General features: G+C 35.1%; 1 protein-coding gene across 2 annotated transcripts in view; it reads right to left on the bottom strand.

Annotated features, from left to right (window-relative positions):
• Window positions 1-3,625: 3,625 nt before the first annotated feature.
• LOC136041667 (uncharacterized) overlaps window positions 3,626-27,528 on the bottom strand; it is a 52,833-nt gene continuing 28,930 nt past the window's right edge. For both annotated transcript variants that reach the window (XR_010621091.1, XR_010621090.1), the window contains exon 3: window positions 3,626-4,756. The gene's annotated coding sequence lies outside the window, so the exon portion shown is untranslated. The remainder of the gene's footprint in view (window positions 4,757-27,528) is intronic.

Genomic DNA, 27,528 nt, shown 5'->3' on the forward strand with positions numbered 1-27,528 from the left:
CTCTTCTGACCTTGCCCCCCTCTCTCAATCCGTTGTAATGAATGTCCTTTTAGACACTGATTTTGAATTGTCTTAGTGTATATGTCTAAGTTACAGGAAATGTATTTTTCGTATATGTGGTGCAATTATTGTCAGCTATTTTGTTAGAATCTTACTTAAACTTTACCGAAGTCCTCTCTCTCTCCCTCCCCCCCCCCCTCTCTCTCTTTCCCTTTCCTCTTGCTTGTTCACATCGTGCATAGCTTCTGTGGCTAGAAGGTTGCCACAGGACCACGCTTAATGTTTGAAATGTTGCATGTAGGACGACCAAATACAAGACTAACAGCCTCTTTTTGAAAGAGTATTTTTTTTTAAATGTTAGGAAAGACCAAAATGGTTAGAAGGTCCAAAAAGTAAACCTCGAGGGGTGACATAATAAGTACCAAAAGAATTTTTAATATTTGTCATTGAAGCAGAGTGATGTCCTTGGGTTTGTGACTGTGGAAGACTGGGGATCGCTTCCGTCAATCACGTGCTTGATATTCCTCATGGGTGTTCCCAGTCTGTAGCAATTGGGTCAAAATTCATGATAAGTCGTGAGGGTGTTTGGTCGGACGGGCAAAGTAGATGACAATGTTTGGAAATGCCATCAATAATTTCTTAGACCACGCTAAAGAAAAGAAAACGCAAACGATAAAAATTCACATCCTAATAATGTCTAATATGAAAATATTTACAATTCCCATGTATTACCATGAATATTACCATGTTACCATATACAAATATTACCATGTAATAGCACCAAAACAAACATAAGTAGGGCGATGTAGGTTATCTCTCTAGTATTTAACAATGCAATGAAGCAACAGCAGGTTTACATTTGAGTTTTCACTTGATAATGAAATCTAGCAAAACAAAAAAAGTCTATTTATTTTAGAAAATGTTCATTCTCTAGGTTCGAAAGGCTTTAATTGAATATGGGGGAATTTTTTATTTACTTATTTACTTTAAAAATAAATAAGTTTTTTTAAACAAAAAATCAAACTGGAAAAAAAATTCTAAGTATTTTGGCTTCACATCTGAAAGCCTTTATTAACAGGAAAACTAAATTGAATTTTAGAAATATAAAAAACTGCAGGTTGAAATAGTCTATTTAAAAAAAATGCATGCACAATGTTAAAACAGATATAATTAAATATAGGTCAAGGAAACTTTGTTGCCTTGGATAAATTGCAAGAATCTTCTCGTTTGCTAATCTAGCCGAGACATGATTTTTGGCACTTATCGGTTATATAATAAACACTATAAAATTTCGACACAAGAAATTGGTCAAGTAACTCCTGTATACCAAACAATTAGCTTAGATCAGATGGGATAATAACCAATTAGTTTGCTTTGACTAGTAATAGAATATAGTGTCTTACCATGGATGTTGAAGTTAAGATTCGGGATTTACCAGGGACCGAAGAACAGGCAATTATATTTCTCCTGGAGGGGCCGTTGCCAAAAAAAAAAAAAAATCATCAATGGACACACTATGACTTTGTACTCCTATGAGAAGCTACATTGTTGGAAGTTGTAATTTCACGATTTTCTTAATAAAGTATTATGTTTTCATCATATTTTGTTTTATTTGATTAGCTTTATCTAAAGTTCACTTTTCGAGTGTTTATTAAATAACCGATAAGTATTCGTTTTTTTCCAAAGTCTATTTCATTTTGACCTATATTTGTTAGGTTCAAACTTTTTTGGGGCTGATTATAAAAAATGTCATTACTTGAGGTTTTAACCGGTCTTTTAATTAAACTATTATAAATCGGATTCAGTCTATGCTCCCCTTCACCTCTATTTATACTAATCCCTCCTTTGGTATCATTTTACGCTTCTATTATTTCCCTGAAACACTGTAAAAGCCCAACACAATTATCAATTATTTATTTTTGTTATGAAATAGCATGCTATGGAGCGGAAAACCAAACAAATGTTCTCTGACTGTTGAATTCATTATCAAATCAACACCCAATTGCAACCCAACTGTTGCTTTACTGCATTGTAATATACCAGAGGGGCAACCTAAAATATACTACTTTGTTTTGGTGCCATTGCACAGTGAACGTTTTCGTATTGGAAATTATTAAGATTTATTTCTTTTTGTATCTATGTTTTCCTCTGCTTTCTTTTCTTTATAGGTTAGACTTAGATTGTTTTTTTTTGTTTTTTTTGTCGAAAAAGGCTTCCGGTTTTGAAGCCGAAATATTGAGGCTTTTATTAATATTAATGAAAGAGGCTTTCCTGTTGTTTTCCGCTGTTAAATTTGGAATATTATACCCGTATTTTTATTTTTTTCATTTCTTTGTATTTGTTGGGAATGGTCCTTAATTGTTAAATGTTAATTTTGAAAATCTCTAAGACCACTATTCGCCTGCATCAAAAACAAAATAACATATTGCCGTCCAAAACAAAACAACATCATATGGTAGTCAGATAACACCTCATTGAAATCCGAATCATATAATTATTTTCAATATAAATTATTGGAGGGTGAGAAGCAGAGTTCTTAGACTATTGAGATTGTGCATTTCTCAAAATCCTTTCGACCTAACCTCGACCCAACCCAAAATAAATCTGATCTTTCATCCCTTAGTTCTATGACTATCTACCTTAGTTCTGCCCTTGGAATGATGTATGAACAGAAAGATGATAGACTTCTCTGTCAACAAGCGGAAATGCCATCATTTTTTATACAATCCTAAAAAGGGCTTATGCCAGATTTGCCTCTCACCCGGACTATCTGTCTTGGCTTTTTCTACAATTAGTCATGGTTTGATTTTTAACTAAAATCAAGTAGTTGCGGGCGTCAAGCCAAGAATAACTTTGGAAAAAGCCAAGACAGATAGTTTGGGTGAGAGGCAAATCTCACTATATAAATACTATTTTTTTCATATGGCCCGACGGCTTTTTTGGAAATACATACTTACATACACTTCTGTGCCACTTTCGACTTATATTCAATCAGGTATTATCAGAGGCAACGCTACAGCGTTGCCTATTGTAAAGGGGCTCCAGTGTTTGTTATTATTTATTTATTTATTATTGTTTTTTTCCCGAGGCACTTTGTATGGAAGGGGTCGTCTTATAAACTTCAAAGGAGTCCCATTCGTTTGGAAATCGAGAGTTCTAGTGTCTGTTTTAAGAGTCAAAAGTGATCGGAGAGCAACCACCCCTTCCCCACGCCCTTTTCCCCATACTATACACTCAAGTACATCTGATAAAAATTTTTAGGTAGCCATTCTGTTAAAAATAGTTCAAAGATGATATAACAAAAACTATTGTCTCGACACAACCCCCTAAGGCCTGGGGACAGGCGTTGTAAATTATGCTTTGGGGGTAAATATGGTTCTTATGGAAGGGACGCTCGTGTAAACTTTAGAGAGGGCTCATTAGATTGGAAATTAAAAGTTCTAGTTCAGTCATATGGCCCGACGGTTTTTTTGTAAATACATACTTACATACACTTCTGCGCCACTTTCGACTTGTATTCAATCAGGTATTATCAGACGCAACTCATTTTGCTTCTGATACGCGCATTTTTTCGGAGTCAAGAGATCGAAGGACAGCTACCCCCCCCTCCTCCCACGCCCTTTTTTCCCCAAATGCGCCAGATAAAAATTTTGAGGTAGCCATTTTGTTAAAAATAGATCAAATGTCAGATAACAAAAACTCCGGGGTCGACAAAGCCCCCCAGGGCCTGGGGGAAGACGCTGTAAGTTATACCCTGGGTCATATATGGTTCTCATGGAAGAGATGCTCGTATAAACTTCAAAAAAGGCTCATTTGATTGGAAATCGAAAGTTCTGGTTCACTTTTTCAGAGTCAAAATGATCGGAGGGCAACCAGACCCCCCCCTTCACTACGTGTTTTTTTCCTCAAATGCATCAAATGGAAGCTTTGACATAGATATTTTGATAAAAATAGTTCAAACGTCCGATAACAAAAACTCTGTTGTTGACAAAGCCCCCAGGGCCCGGGATAGGCGTTTTAATTTATGCCATAGGGGCATATATGGTTCTAATGAAAGGGATGCTCGTATAAACATCAGAAAGGGGCCATTTCATTGAAAATTGGAAATTCTAGTTGACTTTTAAGTGTGAAGGAATCAGAGGGCAGCTAGCCTCCCCCCCCCAACTTCTTTTTTTCCCAAATACATCCGATAAAATTTTGAGGTAGAAATTTTTTTTTTAAATAGTTTCAAGATCATATAACGAAAACTTCGGGATCGCTATTATATCTGCTGAGACACACTTTTGGTAAAGTACTAGTAAAACTTAAGCAAGCACAGTAGGAGGATTAAGGGGAAGTCAGTCCTTCTCATACAAAGTATAATTTCTGTCTTTCAGGTTTTACAAGTGTCACTTTTTACTTTTATTTGAAAGAAAACTTGTTTATTTGTATTTAATATGATAAAGTTTGTTTTTTCCACCAAATTTTAAAGGTCATAAATTTTCTTTTGTGTTAGTGGGAATAATACCCACACCCTGTAACTCCACCTCTTGGTGGATAGTCTAACGAGTACTAAACCGAAAGCACTTAGCCTAACAAATATGACTATTTGGTAATATGTAGTTTTATTATCTATTGAATACCATTCAAACACTTAAAGTAAAAGTTATCCTGTTTCGAGCTAACTGCAAATAAATGAGACTTTCCAGTTTCGAAGCTTCTTTTCATGTGGTTGTTCCTGTGTTGCTGTGTGGGCATTAATTTGGATCTTGAAGGACTGGGGAAAGAAGTAAAACTTTAGCTGAAAAAGCAAAGAGTCGAAAGGGGGGTATCCCCCTCGTATACGGATAACTCACATTAGTTTTTACTCTCCATATAGTTTTATTTTAATTCAAAAGAAAATGTATTCTAAACATAATATATATAAATGGGGAATGATGTCTATGGAAATTACAACCTGCTATTTAACAAGTCACAAACTCTATTGTGGATGTGTTCGCTTTTTTTTTCTTTTTCTTTTTTCTCCAGGGCTGGTCATAACGAAGTAGTGATCGTAAGGTGATAATTCAAACGGACTGTGCCAGAAGAAATTGCCGTTTTGTGTCGCATAACTTTTGACCCAAAATGTGGTAAAATTGTATCACATGAAAATTTTGAGATTGTCAATCGGTTTAGAATTATTGGCAAAATATATATGTTTCCTACGTTTTTTTTTAATAAAAACTTTCGGTTTCTGTCATTTTTTCCGAAAATAATAGTTTTGCCCCGAACAGTGTCAAAATGCTGCAAAAAGAATTCAGAGCTACATGAGTACCCTCCGAGTTTGAGGGTTCAAGCTGCCTCATAGTGCCGAATTCGTCCCCGAACGTCTGCAAAGTCCATATAAAATGAAGGTAAACTAGATCTGCGTTGCATGGGCAACATGAGGTGTTACGGCAACCTTTGTTCGGCTTCACCGAGTAAAGTGTTGTGACAGCTACACTTTGTTTTTGTTTCCTCGCTTCGATTAAATGCTGAAGTTGTTAATCTGTAAGGATCCTAAAAAAAATATTAGATACACAAACTCACAAAAGTTACAAACCCCTCATTGCAACTAGCAACAGTTGCAAACCTCCTCATTGCTAAAGACGATTGTAGCTTGACAGCCAGTTATTATTTACAAGTCCCCTACATGTCTTACCGCTGGAACCAAATTGATTTTACCATCACATACACTGGAAACAAATAGTTTGTACACTAACTAGCAAAGTTGCGAACCCCTCATTGCGGAAGATGATTATGAGCTAAAAGCCGACTGTTGCTTAAAACTCCCCTATATGTCTCACAATTGGTATCGGCCTATTTTTGTTTTCAGTGTGTATCTAACCACTGAAGTTGTCAATCCCTTTAAACTTTCAAACTGATATATCTCATGGGGGAATCTTTCTACCGAAAAATGGATGATATATACTTTGATCAGCTCATCAAGAGCTATCGACTGCCGTCAAAAAAATATATCCGTCTAAGTTCAAAAGTTGACTTTTTTGTCGTAGGCCAAGTTTCTAACGTCATCAATTAGAAAGGAGCATAGAATAAACTCTGATTAATTTAGCGATGAGAGAACTTTAAAGTTTAAGAGGTACATCTGATAGCATTTCTCTACCGCAATCCCAAGTACAAAAAACCGAATGATAAACTCAGCTGAAATCACGAACAGAAATGGGTAGAAACACTAGATATCATCACTTTCGGTCCCCACTTTTATTTCTGTTATTTTTTCTATTTATCACTCAAAGAAGATATATTGACTGTAAGGCCGGGTAACTGCTGCATATATTTAACGCTTATAGATTAGATAGAACGCTTATTTTAGTCCATCTTGAATTTGAAACTGGTGCCTGCCTGCTTGCCTGCTAGAACGGAGGTTCTACCTCCAAATCACTTCAAATACTATAGGCTCTGGCTCAAGGACTAGCAAAAACCATCCTGTTTGGCCCCAGGCAAGAGCTCTACGAAGCTTTCCAAAATGCAAAGTCATATTCATCAATCCGGCCTAAGGTTCACACTTTCCGTAAAAACCGCAGAGGTTAGATCCTTACCACTTTCTGGGAATAAGCTGAAATCGGGGTACTAGAAAAAACAAGAGCTAAGAGCTCATATGGCACTTGTGACGAGGCGAGAAGAGCTAAGAGCCAAGAGATCATATGGTATGAGCTCTAACAAAATTCTATGAATCAATAGATTGATTTAAAAAGGAAAATAAGAGGCTTAATGCCGGTCAAGATTTAAAATAAGAGCTCTGAGTCACAAAGTCCTTCTAAATATCAAAATTCATTAAGATCCGATCACCCACTCGTAAGTTATAAATACCTAATTTTTTCTAATTTTTCCTCTCCCTTTTGCCCCCCCCCAGATGGTCGAATCTGGGAAAACGACTTTATCAAGTCAAATTGTGCAGCTCCCTGACACGCCTACCAATTTCCATCGTCCTAGCACGTCCAGAAGCACCGAACTCACCAAATCACTGAACCCCTCCCCCCAACTCCCCCAAAGAGAGCGAATCCAGTACGATTCTGTCAATCACGTATCAAGGACATTTGTTTATTCTATCCACCAAGCTTCATCCCGATTCCTACACTCCAAGTGTTTTTCCAAGATTCCCCCTCCAAATCCCTACAATGTCAAAAGATCTGGTCGGGATTTGAAATAAGAGCTCTGAGACATGAATTCCTTCTAAAAATCAAATTTCATTACGATCCGATCATCTATTCGTAAAATATAAATACTCCAATTTTCATGTTTTCCAAGAATTCCGGTTCCACCCTCCAACTCCCCCGAATGTCACAGGATCTGGTCGGAATTTGAAATTAGAACTTTAAAGCACAAGATCCTTCTAAATATCAAATTTCATTAAGATCTGGTCACCCTTTCGTAAGTTACAAATACCTCAATTTTCAAAATTACCCCCCCCCCCTCCCAATTCCACCAAAGAGAGCAGATCCGGTCCAGTTATGTCAGTCACATATCTTAGACAGGTTTCTATTCTTCCCATCCAGTTTCATCCTGATCTCACCGCTTTAAGTATTTTCTAAGATTTCCGGTCCCCCCAACTGCCCCGCCCCCAATTACGCTTGATACGGTTGAGATTTGAAATTAAATATCGGAGTTACGAGGTCCTTCTAAATATGAAGTTTCATGAAGATCCGATCACTCCTTCGTAAGTTAAAAATACGTCATTTTTCTTATTTTTCAGAATTACCCCCCTCCCCCACCCCAGCAATTGAGCAGATCCGTTCCAATTATGTAAATCGCGTATGCAAGACTTTTGCTTATTTTTCCAACCAAGTTTCATCCCAATCCCTCCAATCTAAGCGTTTCCCATCATTTTAGGTTTCCCCACCCCAAACTTCCCCCAATGTCACCAGATCCGGTCAGCTTTTAAAATAAGAGCTTTGAGACACGATATCCTTCTAAAAATCAAATTTCATGGAGATCCAATCACCCGTTCGTAAGTTAAAAATACCTCATTTTTTCTAATTTTTCAGAATTAACCACGCCCCCCCCCAACTACCCCAAAGAGAGCGGATCCGTTCTGGTTATGTCAATCATGTATCTAGGACTCGTGTTTTTTTTTCCACCAAGTTTCATCCCGATCCCTCCACTCTAAGTGTTTTCCGATTTTTAGGTTTCTCCCTCCCAACTCCCCCCCAATGTCACCAGATCCGGTCGGGTTTAAAATAAGAGCTCTGAGCCACGATATCCTTCTAAATTTCAAATTTCATTGAGATCCGATCACCCGTTCGTAAGTTAAAAATACCTCATTTTTTTCAGAAATACCTACCCAAAAGAGAGCGGATCCGTTCCGTTTATGTCAATCATCTATCTAGGACTTGTGTTTATTTTTCCCACCATGTTTCATCCCGATCCCTCCACTCTAAGTGTTTTCCAAGTTTTAGGTTTCCCCCTCCCAACTCCCCGCCCCCATCACCAGATCCGGTCGGGATTTAAAATAAGAGCTCTAATACACGATATCCTTCTAAACATCAAATTTCATTGAGATCCGATCACCCGTTCGTAAGTAGAAAATACCTCATTTTTCTAATTTTTAAGAATTACTCCCCCCCCCCAACAACCCCAAAGAGAGCAAATCAGTTCCGATTATGTCAATCATGTATCTGGGACTTGCGCTTATTTTTCCCATCAAGTCTCATCCCGATCCCTCCACTCTAAGTGTTTTCCAAGATTTTAGGTTTCCCCCCTCCAACTCCCCCAATGTCATCAGACCCAGTCGGGATTTAAAATAAGAGCTCTGAGACACAATATCATTCCAAACATCAAATTTCACTAAGATCCAATCACCCGCTCATAAGTTAAAAATACTTCATTTTTTCTATTTTTTGCGAATTCACCGGCCCCCAATCCCCCCCCCAGATGGTCAAATCGGGAAAACGACTATTTCTAATTTAATCTGGTCCGGTCCCTGATACGCTTGCCAAATTTCATTGTCCTAGCTTACCTCGAAGTGCCTAAAGTAGCAAAACCGGGACCGACAGACAGACTGACAGAATTAGCGACTGCTATATGTCACTTGGTTAATACCAAGTGCCATAAAAACACGACAAAACCAAAGTGTTGCTCTCGCAACAAAATACAATGTTACTAACGGTTATGTCGTAGCGTATTACTATGTACCAACTATTAGGAGAATCTTGGTGGTCTTAGGGTCTTTGTGGGGGAGGAGGTGGGGGTCTCAAACCCTAAAGGGAGCTGTCCCAACTTTTTGCGAAAGGTTTTTTTCGATCAACGTGACGAGTCAGTTCAATTTAGATTTCCTGTCATTTGGAATAAAACATCCGAATCAAGCATGTAATATGAATGCCAAGGGGTGGATGGGTCTCCTATTTTTGCAAAAATTTCTTTAGTGTGAATTAAAATTACATTTACACGATCCTACTAAGTGATTAATTTGGAAAACTTTTTCCGCAGAATAAGTTTTTCAAAGAAAAGTAAAGAACTCCGTTAAACCAAAAATGAGCAAAAATAGAATCAAATAATCGATCAATCTTTAAAGTATCACAAACAGAAATTACAATAAATAAACGAGCAGAAATTCACATAAGTAGGGCTTAAAACCCCTATGTCACCACAAGGCCAGTGCATATTTTGCATTTTACTGAAGAAAATACAAATGAATATGCATTGTCAGTTTAACTTATATACGGATACTTATTCCTTAAAATGTTAATAATATTTGATATATTAAGGCTATAATAGTGAAAGCATTTAATTTTTTTTCAGCAAAGTTCAAATTATGTTCTGGCCATGGGGAGGCAAAGGGGTTTTGAACCCTATTCATGTTAATTTCTGCTCGTTTTGAGTTTGACTCGTTTATTCATTGAACAAACAACCTTAATTGGCCGAAACACAATGGGCAATTAATTAGAAGAATAAGCTTTGTTTTAAAATTCCATAAAAAACTTTAGTGTAAAGAGCGAGGTCTTGACGAAGAGGCAACCCCTTTCATATACGTAATAATTTCAGTTTGTTTTAAGGTTTGAGGTTACTCATTACTTTTAGTTGAAAAACTTGTTTTTTTTTGTTTTTTTCTTGAATTGCTTACAGATAGTATTTTTTATTGGGAAACATACGGAAAAAGTTTTTTTTTTTAAAATAAAGAGCCTCATTAAACTGAAAATGAGAAGAAATAAAGTCAAATAATCTTCAGAGTAAAAACTATGGAGTCTAATAAAAAAAAAAGGATTCAATATTTTTTCCTATGAAAAAGGCTATGTCAATAAAAATGAACAGAAATTAATTTAAAATTTTTTTTCTACAAACAAGTTTGTCAAAGAATAGTAAAGAGCCTCGTTGAGCCAAAAATGAGTAGAAATAAAGTCAAATAATTTTACATTCGTAAAACCAACACAAATCACCATCAATAAATGAATTAAACCCAAAACGAACAGAAATTGCAATAAATAACAGATTCAAAGTCAAAACAAGCAAAAGTTAACACGAGTAGGGCAGAAAACACCCACAGCTCCTCAAGAGCAGAACATAATTTGCACTTTACTGAAAACTAAATGCATTTTAAATGTTTTCACTTTTTGACTTTAACAAATAAAGAAGTATTAACACTATAATAAGGAATAAATATCAGAATATGCATATCAAACTGACAAAACACGGTTTTCTTTTTTTTTTACTTAAAACTTAACCTTAACAAAACAATATATTTAAGTTTAAAACTTAAAACACTAATAATTTGTAGTTTCCAAAGCCAACTATCCTTTGAATATTTAGCTATCCTTGCTTTGGGAACCAATAAATTCTTATTGTTCAAGTTTTTACGGGCGTAAGAGCAAGATATAAAATAATTTGTGTCAAACACGTTTGACTGTGTCAAAAAAAAATGAACAAAATTAATTTCAAAAACTTTTCTACAAAAAAAATTGTCAAAGAATAGTAAAGAGTCTCGTTAAGCCAAAAATGAGTAGAAATAAATTCTAATAATTTTCTTAGCGTAAAACCATCACAAATCACCATCAATAAATGAATTAAACCAAAAACGAATAGAAATTACAATAAACAGCCGATTCAAACTCAAAACAAGCAAAAATTAACATGAGCAAGGCTGACAAGTCCCCCACCTCCTCAAGACCAGAATATAATTTGTGCACTTTACTGGAAAAAACAAATAACCGTGCATTGTCAGTTTGATATACATATTCTGATATTTATTCCTAATAGTATTAAAACTTTCTTTATTTGTTAAAGTCAAGAATTGAATACATTTAAAATGTATTTTTTTTCAGTAAAGTACAAATTATCTTCTGACCTTGAGGAGTTGTGGGGGTTGTGGGGGTTGTCAGCCCAACTCATGTTAATTATTGCTTATTTCGAGTTTGAATCGGTTATTGATTGTGATTTCTATTCGTTTTGGGTTTAATTCTTTTATTGATGGTGAAATGTGGTAGTTTTCCGCATGTAAAATTATTTGAATTTATTTCTGCTCATTTTTGGCTTAACGAGGCTCCTTACTGTTCTTTGACAAACTTATTTTTCAAAAAAGTTGTTTTTTTTAAATTAATTCCTATTCATTTCTTATTGACATAGTCTTTTTAATATTAAAAATATTTTATATCTATGTGGGTTTTTTTCTATTAGACTTTATAGTTTTGACTTTGAAGATTATTTGACATTATTGTCTTTAAAAAACGTATTCCGGATGTTTCCCATTAACTAATACTATCTGTAACTAATTAAATAAAAAAAGACAAGTTTTTCAATTCAAAGTAAGGAGCTACATTGAATCTTAAAACGAACTGAAAGTATTACGTATATGAAAGGGGGTGTCTTCTGTTCAAGACCTCGATCATTACGCTAAAGTTGACTCATATAGAATTTTAAAACAAGGCTTATTCTTCTAATTAAACGGCCATTGTGTTTCAGGAAGCGTTCTGAAAGAATTAGGACAAAAAGTCAAAATTTGAGTACGGTCGTGTGGAAGGAGCAATTCTTTCATATACGTAATAATTTCTGTTCGTTTCACGTTTTGATGTTGATCCTTACTTCCAGTTGAAAAACCCTTTTTTAAATTTAATTTCTGATCGTCCTTAAATAATGCCCGGGAATCCAACTCTCTCCATGAGAAATTTCGGTACTTGTGTATTATTAAATAAAAAAGAACAAGTTTTTTTTAACTCCTAGTAAGGAGCGACATCAAAACTTAAAACGAACAGAAATTATTCCGTATATAAAAGGAGTTGTCCCCTCCTTAACGCCTCGCTCTTTACGCTAAAGTTTTTTATTGTTTTAAACAGTAAAGTTGTGAGAAAGAGTCAAACTTTAGCTTAAAGAGCGGGGCGTTGAGGTAAGAGTGAGCTATTGAGGAAAAGCAACCCCCCTTAAATGCGCAACATTTTCTGTTCATATTAAGTCTTAATGTAGCCCCTTACTTTAAATTAAAGAACTTATTTATTAATGTAGTTGCTGATCAAAATTGCTTATTTCGGCTATGAAAGGGCTTGTCCCCTCTTCAACGCCTCGCTGTTTACGCTAAAGTTTTTTTTTATTGTTTTAAAAAGTAGAGTTGTGAGAAAGAGTCAAACTGTAGCGTAAAGAACGGGGCGTTGAGAAGGGGACAACATCTTTCATATACGGAATTATTTCTGTTCGTTTTAAGTTTTAATGTTGCTCTTTACTTACAGTTAGAAAAAACTTGTTTTTTATTTAATTTCTGAACGTTTTTGAATTAATGCAGGTTTAAATTTTTGCTCACCATACATGAAGAATTAAAACGTTACTTCCATAATAATTTTACTTTTTTTTTAACTAATAATAACCTTATAATAACCTAAGTTTGATTTTTGTTCCAATTATTTAAAAATGACTCCTGAATCACAAAGACTGTTGAATTCAAATAATAACCACATTTAAAAGTAAAAAAAAACGTTAGCGTAAGAGTGACCTGTTGAGGCAACCCCCCTTAAATACGTAATATTTTCCTAGGGGACCTAGGTGCCCTCCGATTTTTTTTGGTCACTTAAAAAGGGCATTAGAACTTTTAATACACTTTAGAATGATCCCTCTCACGACATTCTAGGACCACTGTGTCGATACGATCACCCCTGTGAAAAAAAACAACAACAAATGAACACGCACCCGTGATCTGTCTTCTGGCAAATAATACATAATTCCACAGTTTTATAGATAGGAGCTTGAATTTTCTACGCTTAAGCTTCTGATACGCTGAATCTGATGGTGCGATTTTCGCTAAGATTCTATGACTTTTAGGGGGTCTTTCTCCCAATTTTCTAAAATTAGGCAAATTTTCTCGGGCTCGTAGCTTTTGATGGGTAAGACTAAACTTGATGAAACTTATATATTTAAAATAAGCATAAAATATGATTTTTTTATATATTTTTCAGGGGGGTGTGTGTTTTCAGCGGCAATTAGTTTCCGTTGGGGGTATTTTTCAGGGGTTTCCGGGTGGTTTTTTCTGTGGATGGGATGTATTTTCTATGGGGGTATATTCAAGGGGGGTTTTCAGAGGGATATTTTTCGGGAGCTATTTTCCGAGAGGGGGGGGGTATTTTCCGGGGGTTAAACACTCGGGGGGAATAAATGCTGGCCACTCTCAATTTCCTATCAAATGAGCCCTTTTTGAAGTTTCTATGATAACGCTTCCTATAAAAAAAAACCTCATACGCCCCAGGGCATAAATTACAACCCTTGCACTGAGGGCTGTGAGGGGAGGATTGCCATTTTCAAAGACATAATTTCCGGATCTTCCAACTAAGTTGAGGAAAATGATTATATTGAAATTTTGATCGGAAGCGTGTTTGGAGAAATGATAGGCGTGCTGGGGGGGAGGCATTTGCCCTCCGATCACTTTCTACTCATAAAAAGAGCACATGCCCTCTCAATTAACTACCGAATGTGCCTTTTTAAAGTTTATACGACAACGCTTTCTATAAAAAATCTTATATGCCCCGAGGTTATAACTTACAACCCTTGCCCTGAGGGTTTTATGGGGGGTTTCATCCTCAAAGACATAATTTTCGCATGTTTCAACTGTGTTAAATAAAATGGCTATCTCAAAACTTTGATTGGATGAGTTTGGGGAAATGGTGGGCGTGGGAGGGGGTTAGTTGCCCTCCAATCACCTTTGACTATTAAAAAAGTTTGACTTAAGGCGAAATGCGAAATCCCACATTTTTGTAGATTGGACCTTGAATTTTTTTTATAGGGTTCTCTGATACGCTGAATGCGATGGTGTGATTTTCGTTAAGATCCTACGACTTTTAGGGGGCGTTTCTCCCAATTTTCCAAAATAAGGCAAATTGTCTCAGGTTCGTAACTTTTGATAAGTACGACTAAATTTGATGAGACTTATATATTTTAAATCAGCATAAAATCCGATTCTTTTGATTTATCTATTAGTATCAAAATCCCATTTTTTAAAGTTTCGTTTGCTGTTGAGCCGGATCGCTCCTTACTACAGTTCGTTACCACGAACTGTCTGAAAACAATAAGCAAAGAAGACATAATGTATCACGAGATGCAAAACAACAACAAAATAGATTTTGGGCTAAATCTGGGACCAGATTTAAAGTTTGACTCTTTGCCACAATTCTGCTTTTTAAAACAATTAAAAGCTTTAGCGTAAAGAGCGAGGGATTGCGGAGGGGACAACCCATTTCATATACGGAGTAATTTCTGTTCGTTTTAAGTTTTAATGTCGCTCCTTACTTTCAGTGAAAAAAACTAGTTTTTTATGTAATACATATAGTAATGGTTATTGAGAAGTGTATTGACGTTTTCAGGGGAATTTTTTCTTGGATTGGGAGGGGGTTGAGGGGAGGGAGTTACATGGGAGGATCTTTCCATGGAGGAATTTGTCATGGGAGGAGATAATTTCCATGAAGGGGGCGCAGGATTTTCTAATATTATGTAAACAAAAAACAATGAAAAGATAAATATGAAAAAGTTTTTTCAACTGAAAGTAAGGAGCAACATTAAAATAAAACGAACGGAAATTATTACGCATATGAGGGGTTCATCTTCTCCTAAATACCTGCTCTTTATGCTAAAGTATTTTTAGTAATATCAACTATTTCTTCTAAGGCCTTTGTTCACGGCTTTTTTAAGGCCAGTTCGTGGCTTTTTAAGCCTTTGTTAAGGTCATTCTTAAAGAATTGGGACAAAATTTAAGCTTTAGTGTAAAGAGCAAGGTATTAAAGTGGGGACAAACCCCCTCATATACGTAATAAAAATACACGAATAAAGAAGTTCGTTACGAAAGTTAATTCGGAAGTTACGTATATTTTTTATTAATAAAAACGTACGTGAGAAATTAAAAGTCTAGTTGCCTTTTTAAGTAACCAAAAGATTGAAGGGTAACTAAGCCTCTCCCCCACTCCTTTTTTCTCAAAATCGTCCGATCAAAACTAAGAAAAAGTCATTTAGCCAAAAAAATGCAAATATCGTTCTAAGTATTCATGTGCGGAGAGCCAAAATCAAAACATGCATTAATTCAAAAACGTTCAGAAATTAAATAAAAAAAACAAGTTTTTTTAACTGAAAGTAAGGAGCGACATTAAAACTTAAAACAAACAGAAATTACTCCGTATATGAAGGAAGCTGTTCCCTCCTCAACGCCCCGCTCTTTACGCTAAAGTTTTTCACTGTTTTAAAAAGTAGATTTGAGAGAAAGAGTCAAACTTTAGCGCAAAGAGGGGGGCGTTGAGGGGGGAACAGCTTCTTTCATATACGGAATAATTTCTATTCGTTTTAAGTTTTAATGTCGCTCCTTGCTTTCAGTTAAAAACACTTTATTTTATTATTTTTTATTTAATTTTTTCAGACTCGACTCTTCGACAAGCTTTCCGTCAAGAGGTCTTAATACAATTGCTGAATAAAAATATTACTTGAAATGATTTGAAAATGTGGTAACAATGGACAGAAACAGTACAATTTGATTAATATAGACGTGCTGCATTTAAAAAGTAAAAAATTCACTGTTTTTTCTTTGTCTTTATGTGTCTGTATATGAAATCACAGGATGGTGTATATGGTGCATTTTCAGAAAAGCGACCATCATATATGGAAAGAATTTAAAAGAAAGAACCTAATGGTACTACTTTTAATTTATTACCATGTTTACTTTAGATATGGGCTACGGCAGTAATTTCAGCCTCCATTCAATCTAAGTTAATATAACCTAACCTATTGTAGGGGTTGAGTTGACTGAGAGTAGAGTTGCATGGGGGTGGAATTAGATAGGTCTTACATAAGGAGGAAGGGGGTAAACTTCTTAGGGTTCGACTTCAAGTGGGATCGCGTTGAATCAAGGCTGACTTGACTGAGGCTAAGGGTTAAGCTACGTGGGTGGAAATGATTAGTGTTAAGTTAAAAGGTGACTGAGTTACACGGGAACCAAGAAAGCGAACATTAAAATTTCAAAATTCTTACGTATCTGGGATAATTACGTAACACAGTTGGTTTTATTAATTAATCGCTATCAAAATTATTTAAGTAGTTTTACCTACTGCTATTAGTTATTCTGTACTTATAGTTTATCATGGTGAATTGCCTGGCTTTCATTTAAATAGAGGGATTTTACATGGTAAACACCCCTCCGTGCTAATTTGCAGGACCTTTAACTAAAAATTCAAAGAGTAAATCTAAGAAATGCACATTTTTAGGCATCACTCATCTCTTCTTCCAACAAAAAGATCCACTAATGCCCAACCCTCCACCCCTCCTCTCCTTAAAAGTTAGAGTGCAGTTACATAGTTTTAATCTCTTCATTATTAATAATACCGCACAGACTGTCTATATACCAACCATCTATTTTGAACGGCTCGTATATCAAACAGTTCGTGGTAACGATCTGTAACTAAGGAGTGACACAACCCAGTAGTAAATAAAACTCTAAAAAAGAGAATTTTGATATCAATAGATATACCAAAGGAATTGGCTTGCTATGCTGATTCCAAATATATCATATTCATTTAATTTAGTGTTGTCAATCAAGAGTTACGAGCCTAATAAAATTTGCTTGATTTTCAAAAAAGGGGGAAATGAGAGTTATCAGAGGAATATATATTGATCTTTCCAGTCTAAGGGGTTGTAATTCTGTATGGTGGCGTATTAATCCCTAAAGATAGATGGCGTACGAATGAACAGAATACGAACGAGGGCGTATAATATTGCTATAACTAGGTTACAGAGACCTGGGTTATCCCCTTGTTAGATAAATGACAGGTACTCTCCCCTCTATCAGCGGTGTAATTTTCAATGGTGCAGGAACAAGTGTCCCTATCAGACCTCAGTTTTTGAAATAAATGGTTAATATACACGTTTTTTAAAACTTCATTTAATTAAATTGATTCGTTTGAGACTTGATGGGATTATGTACTGTGGTGCGTAATTGTGTATCAGCCATTTGTGCCAAAATTTTCAAGCTCTCCATGGCCCTTGGGAAATGGCCCCCGAGGCCACTTCAAGGATAAAAAGATGCTTGGGAAGTGGAGTAGAAATTAAACTCTGACCCTTCTTAATTCCGGTGAATGTTTTCTATTATGCTTACAATAGGGATACTTAAGAATGATACTTACCATCAAATACACTGGTCTCGGCCTACTGGTCTTACCATCAAATACACCGGAAACAAATAATAGGTATACCAACTAGCAAAAGTTGCGAACCCCTCATTGCCAAAGATGATTATGAGCTAACAACCGACTGTTGCTTAAAACTCCCCTATATGTCTCACAATTGGTATCGGCCTATTTTTGGTTTCAAGGTGTACCTTATTACTGAAGTTGTCAACCCCTTTAAATTTTCCAACTGATATAATATCATGAAAGAATTTTTCTACCAAAAATAGATGACATTTACTTTCACCAGCTCATCAAGAGCTATCGACTGCCGTCGAAAAAAAACATATATATGTCTTAGTTCAAAATACCGTTTCTCTGCCGCAATCCCGAGTGCAAAAACCGAATGATAAACTCAGCTCAAATCACGAACAGAAATGCGTAGAACCAATGGATTTTTGGCCCCAGGCGAGAGTTCTACGAAGCTTTCCAAAATGCAGTCTTTTTAATCAATCCGGCCTAAGGTCCACGCTTTCCGTAAAAACCGCAGAGGTTTTACCTCGCAGAGACAGTAATAAAGCGTACTAGTGTTCCAATTGTCCATGATAAGCAAATTTCACTCACGACTCGGCATCAATCCAAAAACAATTAAGCAAAAAAGGTATATCCACAGAGAAGTTCTCAATAAGCGCAATTATAAAATGATCCGCACTGGCTGAATGAATGCAATGAGAATAAATAATAACTTATCTTTGAGTGGGGCAAGTAATCCGAATATTTCAATGCACGACTCAAATGATAGTAGTGCTGAATACTAACTCACAGCCACAATCCATAAATAATCCTTAAGCCGTAATCACATATAAGTTTACAAATTTATCTAACTAGTTTCAATTACAAGTTCAAAAGTATTTCACTTGTTATTTATTCCAAACAGGTACAGAGTTAATCCGGCTTAAATTCAATTAGTTGTTCACTGGTCAAATACCAAAAGAGAACTGATCAAATATATTAAACAAATTTCCAATATATTTATAACTAGGATGATAGGATGATTTTGCAAATCCGAGCGTGATTAACAGTGAAGCCTCTGAAAGAACCTCAACAGGCGGGGCAGCCGTAACGTGGTAAAAGATAACAAACCGTGTATTGGTCCAATAAGAGATATAATTCCGCCGTTTACCAAGCCAAATTAATCAAACACTTGGAAAACTACAGGTTCTATCACTATATTAGCTCTATGACTATCTACCTTGGTTCTACCGCCCTAGCAATGATGCATGGACGGTTAATAGATAGACATGTCTATTAACAAATGAACTAACCTCCTTTCTATACAATCCTAATAAGAGAGGAATTAATGCCAGACTTTTCTTCTCACTCAATTGGACTATCTCTCTTGGCTTTTTCTACAATTAGCCATGACTGGATGCCCACAACTACTCTATTTTAATTCAAAAATCTACGGATTGTTGGAATTAGTTGAATTTTCTTCATTAGAAATTAGGAAGGATTTTACAGCCTCGAGTGGTTGGACAACTTTAGGTTTATTATCGATGATTGACGACCAATTACGATCGGCAGCCATTTTATTAGAGCACTGAACGCATAACCAATTTGGGTTTTTGAGGCAACCACTTTTTGTGATGCCAGCACAAGCTAGGTGCAACCAAGCAGTGCACTTAGAACACTGGAATGGCTCAGCTCCGCATTTTCTGTAGCATTTGTTACAAGTCTCAATGTTGTAAATTAAGTATCTTCTCAAATAAGTTGGTGAATTAAACTCTTTAACGATATCACTTATTTCTCTACTATTTATATTTGTCCAAATTAAATCCCTGCAATTTGATTTAAGTGAGCCGTCAGACTCCTTAGAAGCAAGTTTACACATTGTTGGATACTATTTATTGATTGGGGTAAATATTGGAAAATCATATTCGGAAGCGACAAATTTCTTAAATATTTTCCTATATTTATCTTTGACTTTTTTTTTGTCGATTTGGATTTATAAAATACTTTATTTTTCAATAAATATTTAGCTATGGCTGAACTGGATTGGGAGTTATTCTAAGAACAAAGAATGTTAGTCAAAGCTTATCAAAGCTGTTTCGTTACTTGAGATCAAACAATTTATATCAGCTCCTTTTGAAATTAGTTGTTGCCAAGTGTCAATATTACCATTCCAAGCAGCTACTTGTAAGACTGTTTCTTTCCTGTATCCACAATAACTGTGCCGACATTCCATACCGTCTTTATATGGAAGGCATTCACATATCTCAAAATTATAAATGATCTCATCCATTCGATTCACACAGGCGCAGAACGTTTTGTTTTTGTTTAACCAACCTATGATATGTGTAGCAACACCCTGCTTAGTTTGGTCTAGATAGATTCTTAGGTGAACCATCCACCCTTTGCATTCGGGTTTGCTCTGTTTTCTAACAGATATCTAGTCACACTTATATGAATACCACTCACAGCTTTGGATAAGGAGTTTCTTTGCCATGAATCTAAGGTATCTATAGCAGCACCATTTGAAACTAGTTGTTAACAAATGTTCAAATTGCCATTCCTAAATATGTAATATGTAAGACTGTTTCTTTCCAAAACCAATTTTCACTGTATCTACCATAACTTTATTAACTAATTACTGTATTTTGGTTGGCTACATTCTCTAATAGAAATCCAGTCAAGCTTAATTGATTCTCAATTATAGCATAAGATAAGGCTGCTTTATCAAAGCTGCTTCATCAGACTTTTATTTTTCTTCTTCTGCAAGAAGAAACACTTAAGCAATCCTCAACAGCTTTTTTCTTTTGAGCACTGTACGCATAACCAATTAGGGTTTTTGAGGAAACCACTTTTTGTGATGCCAGCCCAAGCCCACCAAGCACAGTGCCACCAAGCATTGCACTTAAAACACCGGAATGACCCAAATCCACATTGCCAGTAGCATTTTTGACAAGGATCTCCCTTGTAAATTAAGTATTTTTTCAAACAATTTGGTACATTTAACTCTTTAACGATATCACTTATTTCTCTATTATTTATATTTTTCCAAATTAGATCCCGGCAATTTGATTTAAGTGAGCCGTCAGACTCCTTAAAAGTAAGTTTACACATTGTTGGATACCATTTATTGATATTTTTAAATATTGGAAAATCAAATTCTGAAGCCACAAATTTTTTGAACATTTTCCTATATTTATCTTTTACTTCTTTTGTCGATTTGGAATTATAAAGTGCTTGAGTCAAACAATTTATATCAGCTCCTTTTGAAATTAGTAGTCGACAAATGTCAAAATTACCATTCCTAGCAGCTACGTGTAAGACTGTTTCTTTCCTGTATCCAGAACAACTATGCTGACATTCCATATTATCTTTATATGGATCGCATTCACAATTCTTAAAATTATAAATAATCTCAACCATTTGACCGGTAAGATGGAACGATGTGAGTTCATCGTTCCAGAAGCAGAACTCTCTGCTGTGGTTTAACCAATATAACATACGTTCAGCAACAAGCGGCTTAGATTGCTGACCCCAGATGGATCGATTGATTCTTAGGTGAACCCATCCACCCTTTGCATTCGGGTTTGCTCTGTTTTCTAACAGATATCTAGTCACACTTATATGAATACCACTCACAGCTTTGGATAAGGAGTTTCTTTGCCATGAATCTAAGATATCTATAGCAGCATCATTTGAAACTAGTTGTTAACAAATGTTCAAATTGCCATTCCTAAATGCTATATGTAAGACTGTTTCTTTCCAAAACCAATTTTCACTGTATCTACCATAACTTTATTAACTAATTACTGTATTTTGGTTGGCTACATTCTCTAATAGATATCCAGTCAAGCTTAATTGATTCTCAATTATAGCATAAGATAAGGCTGCTTTATCAAAGCTGCTTCATCAGACTTTTATTTTTCTTCTTCTGCAAGAAGAAACACTTAAACAATCCTCAACAGCTTTTTTCTTTTGAGCACTGTACGCATAACCAATTAGGGTTTTTGAGGCAACCACTTTTTGTGATGCCAGCCCAAGCCCACCAAGCACAGTGCCACCAAGCATTGCACTTAAAACACCGGAATGACCCAAATCCACATTGCCGGTAGCATTTTTGACAAGGATCTCCCTTGTAAATTAAGTATTTTTTCAAACAATTTGGTACATTTAACTCTTTAACGATATCACTTATTTCTCTATTATTTATATTTTTCCAAATTAGATCCCGGCAATTTGATTTAAGTGAGCCGTCAGACTCCTTAAAAGTAAGTTTACACATTGTTGGATACCATTTATTGATATTTTTAAATATTGGAAAATCAAATTCTGAAGCAACAAATTTTTTGAACATTTCTCTATATTTATCTTTTACTTCTTTTGTCGATTTGGAATTATAAAGTGCGTGAGCCAAACAATTTATATCAGCTCCTTTTGAAATTAGTAGTTGCCAAATGTCAAAATTACCATTCCTAGCAGCTACATGTAAGACAGTTTCTTTCCTGTATCCAGAACAACTATGCTGACATTCCATACTATCTTTACATGGATCGCATTCACATTTCTTAAAATTATCCATAATCTCAAACATTTGACCGATGAGATCCGACCGACCAGACCGAAACAGAACCAGACCAGACCAGACCGACCAGAAGCATAACTCTCTTCTGTGGTTTAACCAATATAACATACGTTCAGCAACAAGCGGCTTAGATTGCTGCTCCCAGATGGAACGATTGATTCTTGGGTAACCCCATCCACCCTTTGCATTCGGGTTTGCTCCGTTTTCTAACAGATATCTAGTCACACTTATATGATTACCACTCACAGCTACAGACAAGGGGGTTCTTTGCCATGAATCTAAAGCGTCTATAGCAGCACCATTTGAAACTAGTAGTTGGCAAATGTTCATACTGCCATTCCTAGAAGCTACATGTAAGACTGTTCCTTTCCAAAACAAACTTTGTTTCCTTGCTATATATTTGTATTCATTAATTACTGCATTTGGGTTGGCTCCATTCTTTAATAGATATTTAAGAAGAATTAAATTATTTTGGTTATGTTTCATTATGGCATATAACATGGCTTCATCAGACTTTTTATTTTTCTTCTTCTGCGATAAGAAACATTTAAACAGTTCCCAAGAGCTTTTTTCTTTTGTCTTGACAGCACTTATTATGCGTTTGTTTTGATGGTTTATTTTTGATTCGTTAGGATTTGAATTTTTATTACCCATTTTTACAAATTGAACGACAAGGTGTTGCATCAATTAGCTTATACATTAATATAGAATAAACTCATTTTAAATTGCTAGGATTGAGTCAGGTTTTATTTCATAAAGAGAAATATTTACTAAAACATCCTAAATGTTTGTGCAGTTTACAAAATTTTTGTAGTTTTTCCCCCTGCCTTTTGCATTATCATAATGTAAATACAATAAATCTCAGAAAATTGGAATATTAAAAGACGGCCCCTGGGAATAAAGTCCGTCAAATATGGCATTATACCAATGAGAAGAACTAAAATTTGCGGGCATATTTCGTGTTTGAATTAAAACTATTCCACTGGCGCCATAAATATATTTGCAATTTACATAATAGCTTAAATGATTCTGAACTCAACTTTAAACTTTTAACTTTTTATCCTTGTCTTAAAAAGACATCGCGTTTACGTATGCGTCCAAGTTCTTACAACGATTTCTAATGAGCTTCATAATTTTGGTTTTCTTTTTTAAGGTTTTTAAATTGTAGTAATCCCTTGTTAAAATTCATACAAATATTTTTGCTACTACCAGTTTACGCTCAAATAGAATTAAATTTCTTTTCATATTGAGTCTATTCAAAGATGTTTGATTATTACTGCAAGTCTGACTTATAACAACGATTTATACTAAGCTTCAAAGTTTAGGTTTTCTTTTTAAAGTTTTGGAATTGTTGTAATTCATTGTCAAAATCTATATAAATATTTTTGCTATTACCAGTTTTCGTTCTTTAAGTAATTTCATGTAAAAAAAAATTCTAAAATTAAGGCTCTTAATGAATTATCTCAAACTTTTAACCTATCTAGATCGTTTTTAGGCCAGAATATCTGAGGAAGCCAATTTTGTCGAAAAAATATAGTCGTTTTCACGAAAAAATAAAAACATACACAGTTATTGCTCAATTATAAAGTACATTACAATTATATAGATAGTAATATTTGATTAAGAAAGCTAGTCCGATTTTTAACAACGATATGTACTAAGCTTCAAACTTTTTTTTTAATTTTTAAGGTTATTTAATTGATGTAATTCCTTGTTAAAAGTATATAATATAATATATATTAACGACTCTTTAACGATGTCACTTATATCTGTATTATTCATATTTTTTCCAAATTTGATCCTGGCATTTTGATTTAAGTGAGCCGTCAGACTCCTTTGAAGCAAGTTAACACATTGTCGGATACCATTTATTGATTGGGCAAAAATTAGAAAATCAAATTCTGAAGCCACAATTTCCTTGAATATTTCCCTATATTTATATTTTACTTCTTTTGTCGATTTGGAAGTATAGGAGGTTATTAAAAAAAAAAGATGTTAGTCAAAGCTATGTTTTGTTACTGGAAGTCAAACAATTTATATCACCTCCTTTTGAAATTAGTTGTTGCCAAATGTCAAAATTACCATTTCTAGCAGCTATATGTACGACTCTTTCTTTCTTGAAGACATAGTATTCATAGATGAGATCATCCATTCGATCGATATAGTCGCGATACGTTGGGCTTTGGTTTAACCAATCTAAGATATATGTAGTAACATATGGCTTAGGCTGGTCTAGATTGATTCTTTGGTGACCCCCTCCACCCTTTGCATTCGGGTTTGCTCCGTTTTCTAACAGATATGTAGTCACACTTATATGATTACCAATCACAGCTCTAGATAAGGGATTTTTTTTTTGCCACGAATCTAAGGCGTCTATAGCAGCACCAAATGAAACAAGTAGTTGAAAAATGTTCAAATTACCACTCCTAGAAGCTGCATGTAAGATTGTTTCTTTCCAAAACAAATTTTCTTTGTATCTAACATTGCTGTATTCACCAGTTACTGTATTTGGGTCGGCTCCATTCTCTAATAGATATTCAGTTAAGCCTAATTGATTCTCCATTATAGCACAAGATAATTTTTTATTCATCTGCAAGATGAAATATTTAAACAATCCCAAACAGCTTTTTACTTTTGTCTTGACAGCATTTATTATGTGTTTGTTTTGATGATTGAAAAGTCTCTAGTTTTGGTTCGTTAGGATTAGAGTTCTTATGACCCATTTTTACAGATTATGCTTTTATTGAAAAACAAGGTGTTGTATCAAGCAGCTTAAACATTAATACAGAATGAACTCATTATATATATATATATATATATATATATATATATATATATATATATATATATATATATATATATATATATATATATAAACATATATATATATATGTATATATATATATATATATATATATATATATGTATATATATATATATATATATGTATATATATATATATATATATATATATATATATATATATATATATATATATATATATATATATATATATATATATATATATATATATATATATATATATATATATATATATATATATATATATATATATATACTAGCTGTTGGGGTGGCGCTTCCCGCCACCCCAACACCTAGTTGGTGGGGGCGCTTTGCGCCCCCCCGCGCGCGTAAGTCGTTACGCGCCATTGTAGTTGTGTCCCTGTGTCCCACCTGTGAATATATATAGATATATGTATATTTTTAACTATGTAAAACATGCGAATATACAGCATTCTTGGCTGTTCCATTGTCTGTGCATATAAATAGATTGTCAGGTTTACCGACTCTTGAACATGCAACATATAATTGTCCATGGGAAAAACAATCTGTATTCAGATCTATACCTCATTATTCTAATGATTGCCCTTGAGCTTTGTTGATGGTGATTGCTAATCGAACATTCCCTGTGTCCCCGTCGTCATTTATATGTCCCCCTGTGCCCCCCGGCGTCCCTGTTGTAGTTGTTTCCCTGTGTCCCGGTCGTCATTTGTGTCCCGGTGTCCCAGTCTGTAATTTCTCTTTGAGTGTCGCGGTCGTCATTTTTATTCCCTGTGTCCCGGTGTCTCAGTCGTCATTTTTGTCCCGGTCGTCATTTGTGTTCCGGTGTCCCGGTCTGTAATTTCTCTTTGAGTGTCCTGGTCGTCATTTATATTCCCTGTGTCCCGGTCGTCATTTGTGTCCCGGTGCTTTGTTGATGGTGATTGCTAATCGAACATTCCTTGTGTCCCGGTCGTCATTTATATTCCCTATGTCCCGGTGTCCCGGTCGTCATTTGTGTCCCGATGTCCCGGTCTGTAATTTCGTCAGTCGACAAACATGACGTCAGTAAACACACAAACATGACGTCACTCGACACACAGACAAACTCTTGAACATGCAACATAATAATTTTCCATGGGAAAACAATCCGTATTCAGATCTATACCGCATTTTTCTAACGATTGCCCTTGAGCTTTGTTGATGGTGATTGCTAATCGAACATTCCCTATGTCCCTGTCGTCATTTATATATACCCCTGTGCCCCCGGCGTCCCCGTTGTAGTTATGTCCCTGTGTCCTGGTCGTCATTTGTGTCCCGGTATCCCAGTCTGTAATCTCTTTTTGAGTTTCCCGGTCGTCATTTATATTCCCTCTGTCCCGGTGTCCCGGTCGTCATTTGTGTCCCGGTCTGTAATTTCTCTTTGAGTGTCCCGGTCGTCATTTATATTCCCTGTGTCCCGGTCGTCATTTGTGTCCCAGTGTCCCGGTTCTAACATTGACACTTGGAAAAATCTTTACGTGCCAAGCATGCTAAAGCTCCAACAATTTATAATAAACCTCAAATTTTGGGTATCTGTTTTAAGGTTTTCACGTTTTTCCTTTTTGGTTTTTTCTTTTTTTAATTTTTTTCTTTTTTAGTTTTTTTTATTTTCAAATTTTTTTTTAGTTTTTTCTTTTTAGTTTTTTTTTTAGTTTTTTACCATTTTTCTTTTTTCAGTTTTCTTTTTATTCTTTATTTTTCAGACGTAAATACATATCGCCGAACCTTTGTTTTTTTCTAAAATCTGGTAGGCATTGATGACCTTATCCAAGTCAAAATCCCAAACCCAATCATCATCGCTATCATTTTCAGTTTTGATACGTTTTGACTCTCGCTGTCCAGGTGGATTTTCATCTAACTGCGCGGTTTTGCGTTCTTTAGCCGCAAGCCTTTTGACATTAATCCTTTGAGCAGATTCCTTGGCTGTTTCTTCTGCCATTGTAGGATTTATGCTAAAATTTCTCTTTGAATTAACTATTTGAGCAGCTTCCTCGGCTGTTTCTTCTGTCATTTTAAGATCTATACTAAAAATTCCTCTTCACGTGCCAAGCTTGCTAAAGCTCAACAATTTATAATAAACCTCAAATTTTAAGTATCTGTTTTAAGGTTTCCGAATTACTTTAATCTATTGTTAAAATATTTCGAAATATTTATGCAATTCCCAGTTTTTACATTTTAGTTTGTTTTCTTTTATATATAGATAAGATATAATCTGGCGTAACAGACAGTGTAACAGACATAACGGACAGACAACTTATTTATATATATATATATATTCTTGCAATTACCAGTTTTTGCTCTTTAAGTAATTTCATGTAATTTTTTTCCTAAAATTGAGGCTCTTAACGAATTATTTCAAACTTCTAACCTATCTAGATCATTTTTAGGCTAAAATATCTGAGGATGCCAATTTTGCCGAAAAAATACTAAGTTGTTTTCACGAAAAAATAAAAACATACACGATTATTCCTCAATTTTAAAGACAGTACAATTATATAGATAGTAATAATACTTGATTAAGAAAGCTAGTCCGATTTTTAACAACGATAT

Source organism: Artemia franciscana, unplaced genomic scaffold, assembly GCF_032884065.1.
Source record: "Artemia franciscana unplaced genomic scaffold, ASM3288406v1 PGA_scaffold_32, whole genome shotgun sequence".
Lineage (NCBI taxonomy): Eukaryota > Metazoa > Arthropoda > Branchiopoda > Anostraca > Artemiidae > Artemia > Artemia franciscana.